The sequence below is a fragment of the Miscanthus floridulus genome, chromosome 10, assembly GCF_019320115.1.
Source record: "Miscanthus floridulus cultivar M001 chromosome 10, ASM1932011v1, whole genome shotgun sequence".
NCBI lineage: Eukaryota > Viridiplantae > Streptophyta > Magnoliopsida > Poales > Poaceae > Miscanthus > Miscanthus floridulus.
Window position 1 is genome coordinate 10392293 of NC_089589.1, and position 24278 is coordinate 10416570.

General features: G+C 51.3%; 1 pseudogene; it reads right to left on the bottom strand.

Moving 5' to 3' along the window:
- Nucleotides 1–10018: 10018 nt before the first annotated feature.
- Nucleotides 10019–23743, bottom strand: LOC136487995 (rhamnogalacturonate lyase B-like; annotated as a pseudogene).
- Between the last annotated feature and the right edge of the window lie 535 nt (nt 23744–24278).

Genomic DNA, 24278 nt, shown 5'->3' on the forward strand with positions numbered 1-24278 from the left:
GCTGTAACATTCGCAAACCTCCAAAGGTTTAGCGTCAAATTGAATCTCAAAAAATGTGTTTTCAAGGTTCCGAAGGGGAAGCTGCTCAGATACATTGTGTCCGAACATGACATCGAAGCCAACCCCAAAGAAATCATGGCCATCTCCAATATGGGCCCTATACACAATGTCAAGGGCATACAGAGGCTCATCGGCTGTTTGGTCACCTTGAGCCGATTCATCTCCCGACTAGACGAGCGGGGGATGCCTCTCTACAAACTTCTCAAGAAGACAGACACATTCGTCTGGATAGAGGAGGCGCAACAGGCTTTGGAAAGCCTTAAAGCATCACTGATGTCAGCCCCAGTCCTCGTCGCTCCTGAATGGGGAGAACCCCTCCTCCTCTACATCACGACGAACAACCACATGGTGAGCGCCGCCCTAGTCGTCGAAAGGGAGGAGCCGAGACACCCCCAGAAGATCCAAAGACCAGTATACTTCGTTGGTGAGGTACTCTTACCAACACCAAGGTTCGATACCCCTAGGTTCAGAAGCTTCTATACGCCATGCTGATGGCGACCCAGAAGCTCCTACACTACTTCACTGACAACGAAGTCATGGTCATCACCTCATTCCTGCTGGGAGACATCGTTCGCAACCGCGACGCCGTGGGTCGGATCTCCAAGTGGGCTCTTGAGCTCATGGGCCATGACATCTGGTATACCCCCTGCACTACTATTAAGTCTCAGGCTCTCACCGACTTCATCGCTGAATGGACGGAAGTCCTGCTCCCGACCACAGACGCCACCTACGAGTACTAGACGATGTACTTCGATGGGTCGGTCATGGTGCCTGGCTCAGGGACTGGAGTGGTTCTGATCTCCTTGGATGGGAGCAGGCTCCGCTATGCGATCCATCTCCATTTTTTGGCCTCAAACAACACCACGGAGAATGAGGCCCTTATCAACGGACTGCGCATCACCGTCGAGCTCGGCACCATGCGGCTGTATGCCCTCGGTGACTCGGAGTTGGTCATCAACCAAGTCATGAAGGAGTCCTCCTGCAAGATCCCTCTCTTGGAAGCATATTGCCAGGAGGTGCACAAACTCAAGGACAAATTCTGAGGGATCGAACTACATCATGTCCCCCGAAAGGACAACAATGCCGCCGATTTTCTTGCAAAATTGGCTGCCAGGCGGGCTCCGTCTCCAGATGGGGTTTTCATCAACGATCTCCATGAGCCATCTGCCCACGTCCTGGAGGATCCGATCTAGACACACTCCAACACTAATCTAGCATGTAGGGGCTCCGAGCTCCCGATGCACCCCGACCCCGACCAATTGCTTAGCGGCTCTGAGCGGGGCACGTTCATGGTGACATCGCTCGCTGACATCGCCATAATGGCACTCAATCTGGTCGACTGGAGAGCACCACTACTCGCCTACCTCCTCGAGGAGGTTCTCCCACCGAAAAGGACTAAAGCGTGATGAATCGCTCGATGCACCAAGACGTTCGTCGCCATTGGTGACAAACTTTACAAACAAAGCCCATCGGGAATACCCATGAAGTGCATCCCGACCGACCAAGGGAAACTGCTTCTCCTCAAAATCCATGCCAAAATCTATGGACACCACACATCCTCGAGGTCACTGGTCGGGAAAGCCTTTCACCAAGGTTTTTATTGGCTCACCGCACTGCGAGATGCAGAGGAGGTCATCCGCAGGTGTGAGGGATGCCTGTTCTATGCTCGACAAACTCATTTGCCGGCGCCAGAGCTTCAAACCATCCCCATCACCTAGCCATTCGTGTTCTGGGGTCTCGACATGGTCGGACCCCTCAAAAAGGCCCCGGGTGGCTTCACTCACCTACTCATAGCAGTGGACAAGTTTACCAAGTGGATAGAGGTGAAGCCCATCACCAATATCCTCTCAGAAGAGGCGGTCAAGTTCTTCCTCGACATCATCTATCAGTTTGGTGTTCCTAATTGTATCATCACCGACCACGGAACAAACTTCACCGAGAAAAAGTTCCTAGACTTGTGTGATGGATATGGCATCATGATTGACTGGGCCTGAGTCAGACATCCATGTACTAATGGTCAGGTCGAGCGGGCCAATGGCATGGTTCTCCAAGGACTCAAGCCCCGCATCTTCGACTGACTCAATAAGTATGCCGGGTGATGGGTCACAGAGGTCCCAGCGATCCTCTAGAGCCTAAGAATGACCTGAACTGATCCACAGGGTTCACACCTTTCTTCCTGGCCTACAGAGCTGAAGCAGTGTTGCCCTCTGACCTCGATCATGGCGCCCCAAGAGTGAAGGCCTTCGACCCAGACCAAGCCGCAGAGGCTCAGTAGGACACGATCGACCTACTCGAGGAGGCTCATGAGATGACCGTCATCCGCTCCGCTCGCTACCAGCAAACTCTCCGTAGGTACCATGAAAGAAAAATCAGGGGGAGGATCCTCAAGGTCGGTGATCTCATACTCAGGAGGACCCAGTCCACCAAGGACAAATATAAGCTCTCTCCACCATGGGAAGGACCCTACATGGTGATCGAGGTGATCTGACTGGGTGCCTACCAGCTAAAGGATGACAACGGCAACGTTCTCACCAACACATGGAACATCGAACAATTATGTCGTTTCTTCCCCTAAAGCTTGGTCTTACCTTTTCTTTTCATTCAACGTTTGCTGCTACAGCACCCCAGCCCGAGCACTCTCGTCCTGGGTCGCTCGGGGGCTCCACGGGGGTGCGATACCACCCCCTTTTTTACTATCATATTGTAATACTTTTTGCCCAAACGAAAGGGCGTCGCCCAAATGAAAGGGTATTCCATTCCTTTGATTACCCTACGTAACTTACGTTTTAACCTCCCGATCGATCACACCCTGCCATGACCTATGGTTATGAGCAGTTGAGCCACGCGGGCCACACCAGGGTTCTTAAGGTTGCAGCCTACGGGTCAACGGGTAGGTGCGAAACAGAAAGGACAAGAAACTAAGCTATGCAAGGGTAAAAACAAGGGCAGATGGGACAAGCTTCCCCTCACGAGTGATTTCATCTTGAAATATTCATGAATGTAAAAATTTTTCACACGGGGGCTCCCCCACAAACTCATCTTTTTACATGAACTGACTATTTCTACTCTAAATTCTAGAAAAAGACGACAAGTTCAGAAGCAAAGGAAAGGAAAAACCAAGGCATCAACCAAAGGCAGAATAGATACATACCAAGGTGGGTGCTTTCGAGGATGGAGAGTCCTTCCTCTTGCCGGGTCAACCTCTCGAGCAATTGAGTGTTCGACTCCTCTACCCCGAGCATCTATCCCTAGAGTGCGACCACTTCTTGTTCAGCATCCGACCGGGCCTTTTGCTCTGTCTCTAGAGCCTCCAAGGACTTCTAAAGCGCCACCTCAGTCTCCGCCAGGTGGACCTTTGCCATGTCGACTTCTCACTTGGCAGTAGTCGCCTGCTCGACCACACATAGTTCCACAGCCCGCGCTCCCATCACCTCGACCACCCGATGTTGGGACTCGCGGCAGGCGGATTCCAGCTGGTGCCTGAGCTCATCAACCCACCGCGATGTTGTTGCTTCCTACTCCATCCGACCATGTTTCTTCCAAAGAAAACGGGACTTACGGATCGACATCATCTCCAGGTCCTGTGAGACAAGAAGCAAGCATACTGAGACAACCAATGAAAGGCCAAGGAGTCAAGGACAACACCAAAAATATAGAGAACTTACCTCTACAATGCGTGGCAGGTCGACTGTCATGGCATGATGGACAACCTCAACCCTCTCCAAGGCCTCCTTGAGCCTCGCCTTGGTAAGGGCGAGGTCAGACTCCATCGATAGTCCTCTCACCATGAGCAGGCACCAGAGCTTCACCTCCTCCTCATCACAAAGGATGAACCAAGCCTTTCTCGATTCACCAGGGCAAGGCCACACTAGCTCATGGCTCGCCGCTGACCCACTAGAAGATTCGGCCACCGTAGCATCATGCGACGACCGGATCATCACCAGCTTCTAGGATGACAGGATGGCCGGTGGATCCACCCCAGTGTTTTTCTCACTGGAGAAGGGGATCTCCACTGCCTGGACTCCATAGCTCACCGGCAGATGTTCTACCTCTGGCCTGGCTACGTCTCCTCCTGACCCCTCCTACTCTAACTAGGAGGGTGAACCGTGCGCTCCTCCGCTGGGCGAGGCGGAGAGCCCAGTTTCCCTCCTATCCTCCTCTGAAGCTATTGGGGGAGGGATCGCGAGGGTCACCTCCGACCCAACCTCCGCTGTCACCATGGGGATCGCCGCCATCACCGCCGCCGCCGCTACCGCCATGCTCGCAACTGGCCGGGAAGACGCAACCCCTAGTAAGGAAGGTCACGCCTCCGCTAGCCTGCTTCCTCCGCTGCTCGTCGTGACCCGCTGCAGGCTAGGTCTCCACTCTTCTCGCACAAGATGTGGGAAAACTCCAAGTTCTGCCAGCCCCTAGCTGCTGTGAAACAAGCGTAGGTTAGTCACACTCAAAAACTCTACTATGAGAACAGGAGGGAGCATGAATGCTTACCTAGACAAAAGCGGCAGAGCCCTAAAGCCCCGACCAGCTTACGGCAAGCCAACCGGACAAGGACCACTTGTGGGTCATGACCTGCGCCCCTCATATTGATCGAGGCAGGACCTGATCCGGCCGGTCCTTGATTGGTCCACGAATAGCCACAACCGCCAGCTCATGGCAAACCCACCGGAGTAACTGACGGGGCGTCTCCCCATTGGGGGTCACACACACGCGCCGACCCCAAAGATGTAGGGGAACAATCACGTCCCCTTGACCGATTGGTGTGCTCCACCACACTCGAAGCAGGGGACATGAAGCCAACGACGCCTTTGAAGGGCGTGGTGACCATGCCCGCTTCACCTCTTGTTCGATGGCGGTGTCTTCACCTGCGTCGCGCTTCCTTGACTTAGGAACATCACCACGCGTCTCTGTATCATGACCACCATGAATGGATGCGGCCACAGGCTCACAATGCTCTGTTGAGGTCACAACGGTGCCCCTGTCTCCTTCATCCTCGGAGGCACTTGTGTCGTCACCCATCTCCGTGGACTCCTCCGACTCGTGCTCTGCCTCCACGTCACTACGGCTCTCGACCCCCTAGACCCACTGACTGATCTCCTTCTCCTTTTCGAACCACCTCTGGGCCTTCACAGCTTTCTTCTTCTTCTTGGCAAGCGTTGCCTCCTTCTAGGCAGCTTGCTAAGCTGTGCCCTCCGCCCCCCTTAGAAGGTGCGGTTGGGATTTGTAACCTGCGAGTCCCTATGAAACGGGTAACTTGAAATCAATCAAAACAAAGAAGAGCAAGAAGGAAAAGGTCATAGGAAAAGAAGAGGGGGGCATACCAAATTGGACATCTTCGCGGCATGTAGAGGTCCGGGCGTCCCTTCGAGGGAGTCTTTGTCTCTCAACTGCAGCACCCGATCAAGTCGACTCTAGACTTCATCTTTCGATAACTCCTCCGGCGACACGCGGCTGGGATCCATCGGGCTGAGGTACTCCCACATCAGCCGCCTTCTCCCCACCAACGGGGCGACCCAATGGTGGAAGAAGGTATGGAAGACCTGCAACCCATCGAGGCCTTGCTGCACAAGCTTCTGAAGCTCCGCCTCGATAACCTCCAACTTGTTCTGGCGACCGACAGGACCCCATGACTAGCTTTCCCTCCTCTCCGGCCTTCTTCTGGTGAACGACGGGAATGGCGCCTCCACTGGGTTCCTGATGTAGAACCACTCGCCATGCCACCCCCAATTGGAGTCATAGGGGGAGTATGCAGGGTAGGGGGTCAACGGCTTCGGCTTCTTCTGCAAAGCAAATCCCCCAACCGGCGTGATTCTAGACGGCTTCCCCTCGGATAGGGCTCACCCACTGAAGATCCGCCGGAACAGGTCCATGTGTGGCTCCATCCCGAGGAAGGCCTTGTAGACGGTGATGAAGCCGGCGATGTGCAGCACCCCAGTCGGGTTGAGGTGCTGCAGCTCCAGGCCCTACTCGTTGAGGCACCCGCGCAAGAACCAGTGCGCGGGATACCCAAGCCCGCGCTTGTGGACAGCAAGGACGGAGATGACCTCATCGGCCTAGGGTTGCGGAACCATTTCTCTTGGCACAGGAGCCCTCCAATGCGCCACCTCGTTCAACGGGAGCAGCCCCTTCTCTGCGAAGGCGGCCAACACCTCCTCATCCACATTGGAAGGCCTCCAGTTCGACATCACGCCTCAGATTCACGAACGAATCTGTGAGTTCTGCTCTCCCTCGCTTTACCCTCTCCTAGAAACTACCACGGCGCACAAATGGGCTTGGCGAAAAGGAAGAAAGAGAAGAGGCAGCAGTTGGAGAAAAACGAAAGGATGGGAGGAAAACCCTCTCCCTTCCACCTATTTAATGCAGAGAGGCATGCGGTGGGACGCGTCTTGGTTGATGGGACGCACCCTGCCCAACAAAACATCGCCTGGTTAACAGGACATGGCCTGGGTAGGGCCCACCACTACCACAACTCGGGCGTAGGAAACGAGGCGCAACCACACGCAAACAACCCTCTGCCTTCCCAGGCAGGGTTTGGAAGGGCCTACCAATGGGATCTCCATCGAGGAGAGACCAATGGGTCACCTGAGTCGATAGGATAGCTTAGGCGGCTACCGAGAGATAGGTAAGGAGCAATGGGATGCCCCATGCGGGCTATGCCGACTCCATCATGAACGATGGGCCTAGGGTTTTGTTCGGACATATCCGATAAAGAGCTCCCCGAACCCGTCACTCGAGCCATCGAGGTAACTTTACCAAAACCCTTTTTTGTTTTTTGGTGCATGATCATTCATTCATCCATTTTCATGCATGCATTCATACATTCATCCATACATTCATCCCATACATCCAAGCATTGCATACGCAATTGTTGCATCACAACGCTTCGCGTTGCGTCACAAACTGGTAGTCGCCTCATTCGATATGAGCGACAATAGACTAGGGTTCGAAGGCCGGCCCGCGAAGGGCTTGAGGCCGCCTTACGTCAAACAGAGCCAGGGGAGAAAAGTGAAGATGAGCCCCAGTGGCCCTCGCCCAATCCGCTCTGAAGCGGACAGGGTCATCTTGACCTTCTCGTTCGATCCTAACCTCGAGCCATGCCCACAGAATCTTCATCGATGGGAGGCCAGCGGGACACCTAAGTCGGTCTCTGGAATGGCTCAGGCATCTACCGGGAGGCGGCTTAAGGAGCAGTGGAATGCCACATAAGGGCTATGTCGACCCTGTTACAAACGACGGACCTGGATTCCACTCGAACGTACCCGTTATTAAGCTCACCGAGCGCGTCACTCGAGCCATCGAGGCAAGAGACATTAGCTCAACCCCTCTAGTTGCGAAAACCGCAGACGGGGTAACGCACGAAACTAGACCGGCCTCTTGGTCGCGCCTGACACTTGGGTTGGTGACTCCGTCTCGCCCGACCCCTCGGGCGCGCCCGACGCTTGGGTCGGTGCCCGATGCTTTGGGTTGGCGACTCCGTCTCGTCCGACCCCTTGGCCATGCGCGACGCTTGGGTTGGCGACTCCGTCTCACCCGACCCCTTGGCCACTCCCAACACTTGGGTTGGCAACTCCGTCTCGCCCGACCCCTCAGCCATTCTCGACACTTGGGTTGGTGACTCCGTCTCGCCTGACCCCTCGGCCGTGCCTGACACTTGGGTTGGCGACTCCATCTCGCCCGACCCCTCGGCCATGCCCGACACTTGGGTTGGCGACTCCGCCTCGCCTGACCCCTCGGCCGTTCCCGACACTTAGGTTGGCGACTCCGTCTCGTCTGACCCCTCGGCCGCGCCTGACACTTTGGGTTGGCGACTCCGTCTCGCCCAACCCCTTAGCCACGCTCCGGCGCTCCCCGACACTTGGGTTGGCACTCAGCCGCGCCCGACGCTTGGGTTGGCGCTTCGTCTTGTTACACCCACTGGGTGCTCTCGTAAAACGAGTATAAACAGCCCCTTCATGACTTCACAGAAGTCCCAAAAGGGCTCGAGGGCTCCTGTCGGGTTCATAAACTCGGAGTCCACAATAGACCTGCTCCTCTACAAAAAAACTCAGCCCAACAGACAGCGTCGCGACAACGCGCGTCTTCTGGGCCGGCCCAGATACATAATGATAGGCTAGAGGAACGACCCGATCCCCGACCGAAAGGCCTGGCTAAGGTGGGGACCCAATCTAACTCCAACATCCTTTTTCGATTGAGGATGCATCGGACCTTTGCTCGTGATTCTTTCCCGACCAACACGGTCGGAGCCGACTGGGAACGACCGACCGGGGACGCCCGCTCGGTGAGGACCCAAGAATCAGGTGGAGCAGATAAGCTAAGGCGCTCAAGTCAACCGCAATACCGAGGACCGTACCCTGCCATACCCTACACACCTGTAGGGCAGTGCCACCAGGCCATGCTAGATGGATACTATGCAATCTTCCAGGCGTGTCAGAACCCAAATAGTGTTGTGGGCGCCGACATTTGCCTTACAGTATTGTAGGCGCCGATATTTGCCCTACTAGGCGAACACGGTAAAGCTTGCCACATGCATCTGAACATAAACAGTATTGTGGGTGCCAACGACCGTCTCGTACCCGACAGTGTGGGCAACAAGACTAGGTAGCACACGTATACATTTCTCTCTCTCACTCACTTGTTAGAGCCCATCCCCTTCGACTATAAAAGGGATGAGCTCTCTCCTAAAGAGTCATCGCATTATTCGGACCTCAATCTCTCTAGAACTCTAAAGCTACATAGAGCATACACTCCAATACTTAGCGCACGTTAGAGCTCCCGTCACTCTCGGCCCTTCGGTTCAGAGTCCGACCAGACCTTTAACACCCCACTTCTTATTCCTACTCGTTTCTAACCCCACAACAAACTTCAAGCACCTGGGCTCAGGAATATAGTCTCCGACCGACCGAAACTGGACGTTGCCTGAACCAGTATAAATTCTTTGTCATTGAGTGCTAGGCCACATCCGATCACAACGCACGGCAAAACTGCAAATATTTACTTATTGGTTACTTTTCGCACCGACACTGTGGATTTTAGATATAAATAGCGAATAGGATTTGTGTTAATCAAAATTCATAAGTAATAAGCATCTCCACCGCCTTGCAGGAGGTGTGAGGATCAAATCTCAAACAATTCTGTTTTTTTTAATTTGAGCACCATAAAATTAATTGATTTAATTTCCTTTGATCAAAATTGATTTAATTTCCTTTGACTGAAATTGAGCACCGGAATTTCCGAAATTCACGAATTTTGGTCGGTAGAAACATGTAAACCATATTTTGAAACCCTGGTCACATCCGCCATTGCAACACCTCACAGGCGCAATTTTGTACCTTCGTCCTTGTCCATGGGTCGCTCATGAGTTTCGGACACCCGTCAAGTGTGTTCATATATCAATAACTACAAAAAAAATGAAAACAAACCAAATTTCTTTTATTTATATCACACATTTAGTCATCTACCACAGAGTCACTCATTTATATTTGAAATCGACTAAAATTTAAGACCTAAATGGCAAACATGTCGTTACATCTAGACTTGGATACTTGGTTACGACGTTGCATGTTCCTTATATTTCGGGCCCTGATATAGGCACTCACGGGTGTGATTTAGCATCCACACATAACCCTCGTTCATTTCAGATTCCGACTCGATGAGTCCTGCGGGTGACTTGGCTCGCGTACCAGCACCCGCGGATTGAATTACCATATCTAACTATGTTTGGAGCATAGATCGATGGGCTAATTTGTGTCCAATTTTTGAAACATCTAGTTATCCTCCAAACTTATTTCAATCTGGTACACTGGCTTCTCCTACTGATGTTCTGCTACTACTGCTAGAATAGAAGAATACAGATGCGGGAATAATCCATCCTGACATCCTGTTGTGACTACATTGCCGCCATCTAGCTAGGATGTTGTGTGACTGTTCTCGTCAAGCGGCGCCTCGGGGGTCGCCGGAGTGATCATGCCGGCAGTGGCCCTTCCAGCCTGAGGTAGTCGTACGTGACCCCCAAGAAGGGCCCGAACGCCATCGTCTGCGTGATGCTGATGCTGTTCTCGCCTTGCCGCAGCAGGTAGCCCCTGATGGGGAACTCGAAGATCCACTGCACGCCGCCGTGGATGCCGTGCCGCGAGCTAGATGGCGTTGCCCTCGCCGAACTCCGGCGTGCTGAACACGGCTTCCCTAGTCGCTCTGCCGTTCACGCGCACCTTATTTCAAACACGAGAGCACGTACATTGTATCAGTGGCTGATTAGGTTACAAACTAAGATTTGTATATATGTAACATGCATGTGTACCGTGAGTCTGGACATTTGAGCAGCTGCAAGAGCAATGCGCAGAGTGTAGGTGCCGTTTGCCACGACGTGGTCGAGGTTGAACCGTATCTGCCGTGTCGTCGGTGTACTGACGTTGCCAACCATCCTGCAAAGTGCAAACACAAACATGCAGTTTCTTTAGTCCATGATTAAGCTGTCGTTGTCCATAATACTGCTACCGTAAGGGTTGTTGTCCATAATTAAGCTGTTTGGCTGATGGTTTTTGCGGTTGATGAATATTACCTTGTGACATGGGCAAAGAAGGAGTCCTTGGAGTAGTCGCTCTGACCAACCATGAAAACGAGGTCATTTCCAGGAGGGTGCAGCTCGGCGTACCTCTCCTACAGGCCGTACTGCCTGTACCTGTCTTTCCCCACGAAGAGCTTGCTGGCGTATCTGGGGTCGGCGTCGGGGACGAAGAACTCCGCCGCCGTCCGGTCCGGGACGCCGATCTCCCACAGCGTCGGTCCCGACCTCGGCGGCACGAACACGAGGCTGCCAAGGTCAACGGCGCCACCTGGCGTCACGGTCACCGTGGAGGTCTTCACGTAGTCTCCGAGGAACCCGGGAACCCACGCGTAGAGGCTGTAGGTCCCAGCCCGGACGCCGCCGATGCTGAACCGGCCGCCGGCCGTCGCCCTCGTCCAGAACTGGTAGCCCTTGCACTTCGTCGCCCAGGAGCCAGGCTGCCCGTCGGGCGCGGCAAGCCCGACGAACGCCGTGGCAGCAGGCACGTCGCCGCCGCCCTTGCTCGCGAACGCGTCCCTGACCAGGAGCGTGCCGGGTGACCGTGCCCCTATCGCCCGCCTTGGCGAAGTCCGGTGACTCCGGGAAGCTGTACGGCCACTTGCCGGCTTCCGCTCGCGCCTGCGCCTTGGCGTCGTCCCAGAGAGCCCGGATGTCGCTGCCATTGTCGGGGTGGGAGTTGAGGTAGATGAACACCGGGCCCAGCACCTTCTTCCAGTACTCGCCGTCGCCCAGGTTCAGCATTATGTCGATCCCAGTGTAACGCGTCCCTAGAAACACCTGACAATGCATATTATATACATGTTGTCGTCAGTTGCATATACTGAAATATTGCAAATACTGAACAGGCGTCGTTAGATGCTTTTAGGCTCACCCCAGGCCAGCAGGGCACACATCCACACCCTGATCGTTGTCATAGACTATTGAATATTTGCAATGGAAGAATTAAAGTATATAAAATATTTTTCACAAAATAATTTTCACCGCTGAATTTTTTGAAATTGACGGAGAAAAGTCTATATGGGACCCACAACTATCTCAGCCTTATATTTTTTTCTCCTAACCTCTCATATTGTCCCACCATATGCCCCTTTCCTTCCCTTCTGCTCTCCCACACCGTCGTCCTCCGTTTCCTCACATGTGCCCCCCTGCCTTCCTCCCGATGTGCCCCCTCACCCTTGGCCAGCGGTGGCGGATGCGGGTGCAGGCAGTGGCCGAGAGCCCCTGTATTTTATATTAAATGTTTTTTATTTGATTTTCACCACTGGTTTCAAACTGGTGGTGATAAAGTTCCTTATTATCGTCCATGTTTATTGCCGAAGCGCGAAACCGACAGTGAAAATAGGTCAGGAACCGATAGTGATGAGTGTTCTGTAGCAGTAGTGGTAGTAAGAAGAATGTTTTGTATTATCTTACGGCCATGGAGGTGGGTCCGACGTGGGAGGTGAGCTCCCGCTTCATGGGGCCGCTGCTCTTGAACTCGATGCTTGGTGTGATGACCCAGAAGCCCACTATTACGGGAAACAGGGCCTTTGCCGAGTGCAACTTTCTTTGCCGAGGGCTAAAAATCGGGCACTCGGCAAAGAGCTATTTTGCCGAGTGCTGCACTCGGCAAAGATATACACTCGGCAAATAAGGATTTGCCGAGTGTCAGGCACTCGGCAAACCCAGACACTCGGTAAAGGCCCTTTTTGCCGAGTGTCAGGCATTCGGCAAACTTTGGCGCTCGACAAAAAACGGCGTCAGGTAACGGCCGCCGCCTGCCGTCCGGTTTGCCAAGTGCCAGCGGGTAGGCACTCGGCAAACCACTTCTTTGCCGAGTGCCAGACCCTGACGCTCGGCAAAGGACTAGGGCTGTCGGTTTGCCGAGTGCTAGATCGGGGCACTCGGCAAAGATTTTTAACTTTTTTTTTAAAAAAAATATAAAGCCTAAACCACACATTTAAAAAAAATAAAAATTACCACTTTGCCGAGTGCCGGGCGGACAGGCACTCGGCAAACATTTTAAAAAAAAACTGGCACACTCTTTGCCGAGTGTCCCCACGAACACCGAGTGCCAACCATCTGGCACTCGGCAAAGAGCATGTTTGCCGAGTGTCAAAAGATGACACTCGGCAAACCAAATTTTTTTTTGTATTTTGACCTCCAAACTTTTTCTGTAGTCCCCTTACAGTACTTGGTACTCCATGTCGAAATTCGGTACATTTCCCGAACTGTTTACTATATTTATTTAATTGAATTTCTTCGAAAAATGCAAATTTGAACTGCACGTGCATCGAATAATAGAATTTAATGATTCAAAAAATGATATTCATGGTATTGAGTGTAGTGTGAGGCCATATCCAGGAACGGACCCGAAATTTCGAACATCTTGTTCACAAAACATGACCATGAACTTGCGGACGAATTGTTTTTAAATTCTATAAAATGCAAACGAAGTCCAGAAATCATGAAACTTGTCGAGATGTCATGATATCGTATGTGGAGGATGTGATAAAAATTTGAGAAGGTTTGGTGCAAGTTATCAGCCCGTCCATTAAACCAACCGGCAGCCAGTCACTTAGAAAAAGGCCCCGCCCCCGACCCCGCGCCCGTCGACTCCACGCGCCACCGCCGACTCCGCGTGGCGCCGCCGCAGCCCCTCCCCGCGCCACCCCCACCCTCGTCCGCCCCTCCCCGCGCCTGGCCCCGCCCCCGGCAGCCCCTCCCTGCGCCGCCCCCGCCCCCCGCCGCACCTCCTCGCGCCTGCCCCCGCCCCCAGCAGCCCCACCCCGCGCCGCCCCCGCCCTCGGCCGCCCCTCCCCGTGCCGCCCCTAACCCCGGCCACCCCTCCCCGTGCCTGCCCCTGCCCCCGGCAGCCCCAGGCCGAGCCATGCCCACGGCCGCGCCGGCCCTGTTGCCGCGCCCAGTCCGCAGCCACGCCAACGCCGGCCCTGCGGCCGGCCACGCCCTGCCCCCGGCCCACGAACGCCAGCTCTGCCCCCAGCCGCGCCCTGCCCCCGGCCGCGCAGGCCCTGCCCCCAGCCGCGCCCCGTGGACCGCGCGTCCCGACGCTGCCCGTGCCCGACCCCGTTCCCGACTCTGGCGACCCCGACATCGCCCGCCCCTACCCCCAGCGCCCGTCAGGTATGCCTTCTCTCTTGTTGTTGTCGTGGTAGTGATAGTTGTAGTAGTAGTGCTAGTGGTAGTAGTAGTAGTATTAGAAGTAGTGGTTGTAGTAGTAGAACTAGTGGTAGTAGTAGTAGAAGTAGTGGTAGTAGTAGTAGTAGAACTAGTGGTAGTAGTAGTAGCAATAGTTGTAGTAGTAGAACTAGTGGTAGTAGTAGTAGCAATAGTGGAAGTAGTAGTAGAAGTAGTGGTACTACATGGATATATTCTTCTGCATGGATTGATATCCAAACTACATGGCTTCTCTTGAGACATATGTGCTTGTCGGCCATCGTGCCATTGTTTTTTGCAGGTTTTGGAAACCTCACCGTGCAGGGGAGGTTCTGCCGATTTTTTTAAATGACAGTATTTTGTTCCATTTTTGTAGAGAAGAGCCCGTCGGAGCCGAGTCGGAGTTCCCGTCGCCGTGCCGGTCTGCCTGCACCGTGTCGCCTCGCCACTGCACCAACCGCCATGGCTCCACCGCCACCCTAGGTATAATCCCTCTTTCCGTATCATGGTCGTAGATCGCATAACCTAGTTAGGCGTCTCCCGTTCAAAAGAGATACGGTTGGAGGTATGCAGATCTTTGCATATCTATGACCGTATCTGTTTCGGATTGTCCACGTTTTTTGGACAGCCCGCGGATGCGTAGATGGGTTAGTTTCCATGGTCTGTTCCGATCCGAGACAGAGTTTCAGCATCACCTCCCTGTTGTTCTCTGGATACGCACTCTTGTTTGGCAGGACGTGTATCTGGAGAACAGCGGGGAGGTGCTGCCAAAATTCTGTCTCGGATAGGAGTAGAGCATGGAAACTAACATCATCTACGCATCCTCGGGTGGGATTGGGACCTATCCTCACCTATTAGACAGTAGGAACACCATGTAGATGCAATTGATGGTTACATTACTTGCTGATACATATGTTAGAGGATGGATGACCGTCAGTGGATGCACACGGGCTGGAGAAGTCAGAGTGATTACACCACGGAATGGATGAACAAGACCGATGCTTTCTTGAACAATGCATTTGGCAAGGCTGCTAAAGGACATTACCTAGTTTTGTGTCCCTACAGCAAATGTGGAAACAGGAGAAGGGTAAAGAAGGTGGAAATGGGTAAACATCTTGTGAAGAATGGATTTACGCCGGACTACACCCGGTGGGTCCACCATGGTGAAGCCCATCGTATGAGAGAGTACATGGTGAGACCACGGGTGGAGGCTTTTGATGCTGATGCCGGGGTAGCAGACATGTTAGATGACTTTCACCAAGGCCAGTTCGATGAGGGACGTGAGAAGGAGGAGATGGAGGCAGCCGCACAGGCGTTCTACGACATGATGGACTCAGCACAGAAACCCCTTCATGATCGGTCAACGGTGTCTCAACTGGATGCCATTGGACGCTTAATGGGGTTGAAGTTTGAGTTAAACTTGAGTCGAGAAGGCTTCGATAAGATGTTGGCCGTGATTGGCACCTTGCTTCCGGAGGGCCACATTCTGCCAAAGAGCATGTACGAGTCACAGAAACTCCTACATGCACTTAAGATGTCGTATGAGCAGATACATGCTTGTCTAAAGGGGTGCGTCCTATTTAGGAAAGAACACGAGCATGCAAAGTTCTATCCAAAGCGTAAATCCTCCAGGTACCTGGAGGTAGACTCTGATGATGGCCAGAAGAGGCAACTTACGATCCCCGTGAAAATCCTACGGTACCTTCTGTTCCTACCGAGGATCCAATGGTTATACATGACCGAGGAATCCGCGAAACAGATGACATGGCATAAAAATGGCAAACGGTACAATCCTGACAAGATGGTACATCCATCCGATGGTGAAGCTTGGATCCGCTTTAATGACAAACATCGTGACAAAGCAGATGAGGCTCGTAATGTACGTGTCGCGCTGACAACAGATGGGTTCAATCCTTATGGAATGATGGCTGCCCCATACACATGTTGGCCCGTCTTCGTTATCCCCCTTAATCTCCCCCCCGGTGTCTCCTTTCAACGACATAACGTATTCTTATCGTTGATAATTCCTGGACACCCAGAGAGTAATATGGGTGTGTTCATGGAGCCCGTGTTTGATGAATTGGTCCGTGCTTGGGATGAAGGGGTATGGACATACGACCGAGCTACAAAGACAACCTTCAAAATGCACGTTTGGTACCACTACTCCCTGCATGACTTCCTAGCGTATGGGATATTTTGCGCTTGGTGTGTTCACGGGAAGTTCCCATGCCCAATATGCAAGGAAGGTGTGAGGTTCATTTGGTTGCAGAAGGGTGGCAAGTATTCGTCGTTCGACAGACATCGTCAATTCCTACCTCTTGACCATCCATTCAGACAAGACATCAAGAACTTTACGAAAGGTGTCGTAGTGTCAGACCCTGCACCGCGGATGATGACTGGTGCCGAGGTTCACACTCAGATAGATGCTCTCGTGGCCAATCAAAAAGGTGGTTTGTGGGATATGGTGAGCAACATATGTGGACTCATAAGTCGGGCTTGACAAGGCTCCCATATTTTGATGACCTTCTTCTGCCACATAACATTGATGTAATGCACACTAAAAAGAATATTGCCAAGGCACTTTGGGCAACACTCATGGACACTGAAAAGTCTAAGGACAACCCTAAGGCTAGAGTGGACCTGGCAACGTTATGCGATAGACCAAATCAAGAGATGCAGCCTCCTAGAGGCGGCAAGAATTGGAGAAGGCCTTAGGCCGATTTTGTCTTGACCAGCAAACAAAGGAGGAAAGTACTTGAATGGATCCAGACGCTAATGTTTCCTGATGGGTATGCAGCGAATCTAAAGAAGGGAGTGAACTTATCTACTCTGCGAGTCAACGGGATGAAGAGTCATGACTACCACATATGGATTGAGCGGCTTCTTCCGGCGATGGTTCGAGGCTATGTCCCTGAGCATATCTGGCTAGTGCTAGCAGAGTTGAGCTATTTCTTGCGCCAGCTTTGTGCCAAGGAGCTATCTCGGACCGTCATTGATGACTTGGAAAAAGGGGCACCTGTGTTGCTTTGTAAATTGGAGAAGATCTTTCCACCTGGCTTCTTCTTGTCGATGTAGCATTTGATTGTGCACCTCCTATATGAGGCACAAATTGGGGGGCCCGTGCAGGCCCGTTGGTGCTACCCAATCGAGAGATGTCTAAAGACTCTTCGCAAAAAATGTAGAAATAAAGCCAAAATTGAGGCTTCCATTGCAGAGGCATACATTCTAGAGGAGGCGTCAAACTTCATAGAAAAATACTACACTGAGAACCTTCCTAGCGTGCATAATCTACCCGCTCGTTATAATGCTGGCGAAAATGAATCGAACCTCAGCCTTTTCCAAGGGCAACTCGGAAGCGCAAGTGCATCGACCACTAAGCACTTGAGTATTGAAGAGTGGCGCAGTATCATGCTATATGTGTTGACCAACCTTGTCGAGGTGCAGTCGTATGTGAGGTAAGTTCTCAACGAACTTGTTTCAGTATGCCGTCACTATTCTGCATCCAACTCCCTTGTTTCTCGTTGGTATAGGGAATTTCTTCGTGAATCCTGGCATCAATCAAGGGATCCTACCTTGCAGGAAAATGATACCCTTCTTTCACTGGGTGCGGGACCAGGGAGGCCCGGTTTCATTTCTTGGTTCAAAAATATGGTACAATCCAATTTAGCTCGTACTTAGTTGCTCGTATGTTCGAATAATATAATGATCTATCCTGCTTGAGCTTGCAGGCCCAAACCGATACGTCTATAAGTGATGAGTTGAGACAGGTTGCAAACGGCTGTGCCTTAAGGGTCAGGTCATTTACCAGTTACGACGTGAATGGATATCGCTTTCACACAGCAAGCTACGAGCAGAGTCGGTCTAATAAAAAAACCATAAATAGTGGAGTTTTTACGCCCGGCACTGATGGCCTCGACTATTATGGAAGAATTGAAGAAATATATGAACTTTCATTTTATGGTGCCAAACCTTTTAATCCTGTCATATTCAAATGCCATTGGTTTGATACTCGAGTAACGAGACGGACCCCTAATCTTGGGCTAGTCGAAATTCGACAGGATTCCATCTATCTAGGAGATGATGTCTATATTGTGGCTCAACAGGCCACGCAGGTTTATTATACGTCATACGCATGCCAAACCAAAGGGTATCTTAAGGGTTGAGATATCATGCACAAGGTCTCGCCACACGGTAAACTACTTGTCCCAAACGATGAAGATTATAACTTCAACCCACGCACATATGACGGAGAGTTCTTTCAAGAAGAGGGGCTAGAAGGGAGGTTTGAGATAGACTTAACTGAAGCCATCGGAATGGAACTAGACAATGAAAGGGTTGATGACGAGGACGCTGGAGATGAGGTGCAAAATGTGAAGGACTTCGAAATGCTTGAGCGATTACGTTTAGGCAATGACAATGAAGACAACATTCCTCCTTCGGATAGTGTTGATTATTTTGGCAATGACAATGTTGATAGTGATGACGAGACCTATGATCCAGCTAATCCCAATCATGAAGATTATTTCTAATACATGTAATACTATGTTTTTGTAATTATGTTTTGTTTATTTTGCATCTATTTCTATTTCTAATTATGTCTTGTTTATTCTTTTTAATTGCAGGTGATTGAACAAAGATGGCGGGTCAAAGCGACCGTCACAGGGACGTGTCCTCGCTTTACCAAACATGACACACTGTAGATGCCGCTCCAGGTGACGGGCCATCGGACAGGAGGAGGAGGAGGAGCAGCGGCCGCAGGAGGCAGCCGTCGCCGCCTCCTACCACACATCATGAGGAGGACGAGGAGGAGGCGAGGCCCGGGGACGACGACGAGCTGGTTCGGCAGACGGACGAGGAGGAGGGGCGCACAAGGGGGAGGGGACGCACGAGGAGGATGGTACGGGTTCTGCTTCCTCTGGTTCGTCCACCGTCTACTTGCGAGGTTCGGCGAGCCTCCCTTCGGTTCCGCTTCCTCACCAACGCCCAATGATTCGCCCCGAAGGGAAAAAGTAAGTAACTTTAGATTTAATCACCACCACTTCATATGATATGTTGAAAATCGATAGAGAAACTAATAATTTTTCTTAATTACTTATGCAGGAACTGGACGATTGTGTCAGGTGGTGGTCACGGACGCCTGGTCAATGGCATCCTGGGTCTTCTGTGCAAGCAACACTACCCTGGCCTGGTTGACTATGCCAGCAGGAGGGAGCGCAGCCTGGATGTTTGACCACTACGCCGCCGCCCCCGATGTGGGTTACCCCAATAAGGCGGAGTGGGTGAAGGCGGAGTTTTGGGTAAGTCTCCCTCGCACTACACTGCTCAATACATGCATTCATTGGACTTTTCTTGAAATAATGAATGGATACATCGCGTCTGTATGCAGACTTATTACATATGCGAGGAGGGATCTGAGGCCAGGGCAGATTTGGTGGTTACCAAAGCCTGTAAAAAACTCGTCATCGACATGCATCACGAGACGCGCATCCAGACCATCATAACATACTATGGGTCAAAACTTGGAGAGAAGGTCAGCAAAGAAGAAGCAAGAAAGATGACGCTGACCCGGGACCAGTACATTGAGGTAGATAAAGAACATTAATATTGATTAGTTTTGAGATTAAGTTGGTTTCATTTGATCTTTCTATATGTCAAATACTTGATGATGTGTAGATGTGTCCCTGGTGGTGCTCCTCATATCCCGAGTGCTAGGCGATGATCGTGGACAAGTGGTTCACGCCCACGTGGGTCGAGACGCACGATGCTGCCCGGGAGCGGCGTTTGCAAATGCAAGGTCCAGCACACCATCAAGGCAACCGCAACCTCGCCAGATACAAACAATTATGGGTACGCGAATTCATTTATCTATTCTGACGCTCAATTATGCCTGATTTCTAATCATCTTGCTGTCTTTCTCGTAGTCGGAGGCACATGGTGGTCAGCAATGCTCCGACTTCCAGGCATGGTGTATGTCCCACAAGGGCAAGGCGACGTCCGCCGTCTCCTACAACCTAGAGGACCCGCCGGAGGCGTACACCAACCCGAGCGTCCACACCCGCATCAGTGAGTACACGTCGGCGGCAAGGTCGGTCCATGGGCCACAGTATGACCCGAGCACCCAGGACTTTGATGCAGAGATCGTCATGAGAGTGGGTGGAGGCAAGAAGCATGGGCGATACTGGCTTGGTGACGGCGTCATCAACTCGACCTCTACTCCCTCTCTCTCCCAGATCCGAGCACGGAGCACGAGTGAAGGCCTGGCCATACGGCCACGCCCAAGCGCTTCACAGCAACGGGTCGACGCACTCGAGGTTATTCCTGTTTTACTCGTCGTACATTGATCTTTACACACCCTAATTAGCTTTGCATTACTGAAACATTGGAGTCAAATATTGCAGGCCTGGCTGGAAGAAGAAGCAAGGCAACGTCAGGACCTGGCGGCCCAGCTGCAGTCCGAGCAGGCCGCGCGAGAGGCCCAGACGTAGAGGATGGCGGAAATGATGCAGTTCATGCAGACTCTTGGGCAACATATGGGTCTAGCTGTGCCACCTGGGCTGTTCGCTCCACCTCCGACTCCTGCAATTGTAGCTACTCCTGTGAGTTTTCGCTTGTGCTTTGCTTGTATGACCTAGATTAGCTATCCAAGTAGTCTTGTCTAACGCATGCAATCTCTTCTCCTTTGTGCAGCCTCAGTCGGAGGGTTCAAATAATCTAGCTCATGCGCCTCCGACTGATCCAGTTTTTCCTTCACCAGGCACTCAGTTTCCACCTTTCTGATGAGTAGCATTAGTTGTATTTGCATTTGTTGTTCACTTCGTGATGGATTTCTGATATACTTGTCATGCACTAGTGGTATATTTGGATAACTGTGATATTTGCGATATATGTTTGGATTGATGTATGTGATATATGCGATGGATGTGATATATGCGATGGATGTGATAAATATGTGATGTATGTTTGGATGGATGTGAGATATATGCGATAATTTGTATTTGTCGTGATGGAATGTAAAAAATGAAAAAAAACACTGTTTTTGGTCAGTTTACCGAGTGCAATAGTCACAGCACTCGGCAAAGCTGGAAAAAGTAGCAACCCGTTTTCCAGCCTTGCCGAGTGCCATGACCATAGCACTCGGCAAAGATTTTTTTAAAAAAAAATTAAAAACTTTGCCGAGTGCCACCCGTCCGGCGCTCGGCAAATAAATTTTAAAAATAAAAAACTTTGCCGAGTGCCATCCCGGTCGGCGTTCGGCAAAGAAAGAATTTTAAAAAAAAATAAAAATAAAAACTTTGCCGAATGCCATCCCGGGCGGCGCTCGGCAAAGAATTTAAAAAAAATGAAAAACTTTGCCGAGTGTCGTCTGGGTTGGCACTCGGCAAAGCCGCCGTCACCGTTTCCTGCGCCGTGACGGCTCGTTTTCTTTGCCGAGTGTTGTCTCGGCACTCTTTGCCGAGTGCCAGATAATGGCTCTCGGCAAAGGCTGCTTTGCCGGCCATTTTTTTTCCCGAGTGGCCTTTGCCGAGTGCGGCACTCAGTAAAGCCTTTGCCGAGTGTATTTAGGGCTTTGCCGAGCGCCGCCTGATTCCAGTAGTGCATGGCCGGGTTGGTGCGGCCGCCACTGATCCAGCCAGGGACGGTGTTGTCCTTGTTGTCCAGCGAGTACTGCTACTTGTCGTCCACCTCCCCCTTGAACTGTGGCTCCACGGGGTCCACCAGCAGGACGGCCTCCTTGTAGGCCAGTGGAGCGCAACGTGGCGCAACTCTGTCTTCTATGCTGGGCATGTACCTCTGTATATCGTCTGAGATCGCCATGTAGTTGAACCTACATATACATACATACCGGCCATTTTAGGTCAGCTGTAGAGATCGATCGAGGTCGAGGTCGAGGTAGTTGATGAGTGAAGCTCAAGGGACTGACATGGCCGTGTTGAGCTTGAAGGTGATCCGAGCCTCGTCGACGGTGAGAGCAGGATAGCCGCTGGCGTGCTCCAAGATGGCGTAGCAATAGAAACCAGAGCTGCCTTTCAGTATCACAAACCTGAAACAGATAGCATGCAACAGAGTTCACTAGTTCTTCGTTCTCAAGATCTCATAGGATCGGATTCGGATGGGACAAAAAGGGGATTGGACTGAACAATTACTACCTGTTATCGATGCTTAGCCTGACGCTGTTTGGGAGCGACGGATTGTAGTTGCTCCTGAAAGAAAGCTCCACTTTCTCTTCGCTTGAGGATACTACCCTCAACTCTGAACCGTCCAACCTGTACAAAAACAATTCAAGTCGCTCAACAGCCAACACACAGCAAGCAATGCAAGCAGCTCCCTTTTAATTTGTGAACTCACATGTTGAGCATTCCTGGCCGACCTGATCCGGGATAGTCCCAGAGCACGTCCCAATACCTGCAGGAGATTATTTATAATCAGAAACAAAGATCAATGAACCATGCATATGTATTATATATATAGTCCACGGCTGCTGCATCAAGTTATTTATATCATATGAACAATAATTACACCAAATAATGCATGGACAACATTTTTAGAAAGAAGATTATGCAAATTACTAGTTACAGTTTAATTTGTGTTGACGAACGCGGTTCCGCCCTAATGGCATGTGCTTCCATCTCCTGTATCGTTGGATGTGTATGGAGATAGATGCACATCAGAAGAGAGACAATTTAAACGGTGTAGAGGAGGAGAGAATGGGTGCACATGCCCTTAGTGGCATATTTAACTTTCCCTTGTATCCGCCAATAATTTATCCACTTCTCCTGAACTAAAGGAGCATGAGATTTTCAAATATCTTAGGTGACTTGATCTGTGCTCCAACCTGGATTAGGGATGAGGGGTTGCTGAGGATTCCAGAGTGCTTTGGGCTTAGAAAAGACTCCGGGAAGACATGCAGAGGTGACAAGCAAGGGGTGGAGCAGTAAGGCGGAGAGCGAGCCGCCATCGGCTTATATTGCACTAGTTAGCGTGGCAGGAGCGGCGGTAGCACCGCTGGGTACGGCTGGAGTAGGGTGGTAGGCGAGGGAGCAGACACTGCCACGTGTCGACCCAAGAAAGAGGATGACTAAAGGAAGGTGAAGACAAATCGTACATTCATGTTAAATAGCAGGTGCGAACAGAGATCTCAGGTGCCTATTAAATAGCAGATCCCTAATTTACCCTGCAGTATTGGCCCCGCCGGTGTAATACAGAAGGTTTTGCTCGCCGTTGTAGCGGACGTTGGTGATGTGTCCCTGCGGCGTTGATAGCGTCACCTGCACCATGCCGTTGTCCACAATTACCTGAAAATTTGAGTGCAGACATCAACACACATGCTTATTGATTTTGCATTTCAAAATTGCCAAACTTTGGACTTTGGAGCAACCCCTAACCAACAATTATATACATGTTATTAGTGTTAAGAAGGCCAAAAAATTTATATTACAGAAAGAAAGAGTACATGGAAAATTACAAAAGAGTTGAGGCATCCTATAGTATCTGGGAAATATATATACATATTTTTTTAACAATTTCATGGGTAACCATGGAGAACTCGTGGAAACAATATTTCTACATCCCTACGAGGCAGGAGGATTGCAATAGCAGAAAAAACAAAAAAAAGGAGGCATATATTGGACCTACTCCCATTCTCAAAAAAAAAAAAAAAAAAACCCTACTGTGATTGACTTGTGCTCGGAATATGGTTGCTTCTTGTTGTCCATACGCTGAGCCACCGGATTTCAACGACCCAACAATATGGTACGGTAATGAGGAACAAACCCCTTATACATGCTGGGCACGCACCTGGCGTTGGCTGACGCTTACTGTAACACCATGCTGGGCTGCGTCCGGCGGTGGCACTGCGGCGGCGGCCAGGTGCAGTACGGTCGACGCTCCAACGGCGACGAGCAGGACGATGGCCGCGGCCGCCATCCGCAACACTGACCTTGCAACATCAGGCGCCGTGGCGGCCATGGTCGTCGATGCCTGGTGGATGGCCGGCCGGCAACGCATGCAGTACGATCGATGCCGTCTCTCTACTGGCTAGCTGGGAGCGTCGTCGTCGACCTGCAAAGATCGATATACACTGTACGGAGTATATATAAGCTAGCTGCTGCATGCATGAATGCGTGTGTCGAAGAATTTCGACTCCAGCAGAGTCCAGAGCTAGCGAGCTATGCAAGATGAAGCAAGTGCCCGTCACACATCTCTATCTCAGTTTTTTTTCTCTGAAGGCGGGCAGACGATGCTGCAGTATATGATGCGCGCCGCTTTATATATATCGCAGCTGCTGCAAAAGTCGTCGTCGACGTAAATCAAAGTCAGCTTCTTTTTTTTTTGATTTTTTTTGAATGGTCAACTTCAGTTTCAGAAGTCAGTTTCTGAAATTAAACTAAGATTCCCTTTTACTATTTTTGAAAATCTACCAAGATTGTAGCATTGGTTATAATAAGGTTTTTTGGGTATCTTTTTTTTTGGTATACTTAGTTGTCAGCTAGCACGCCCATTT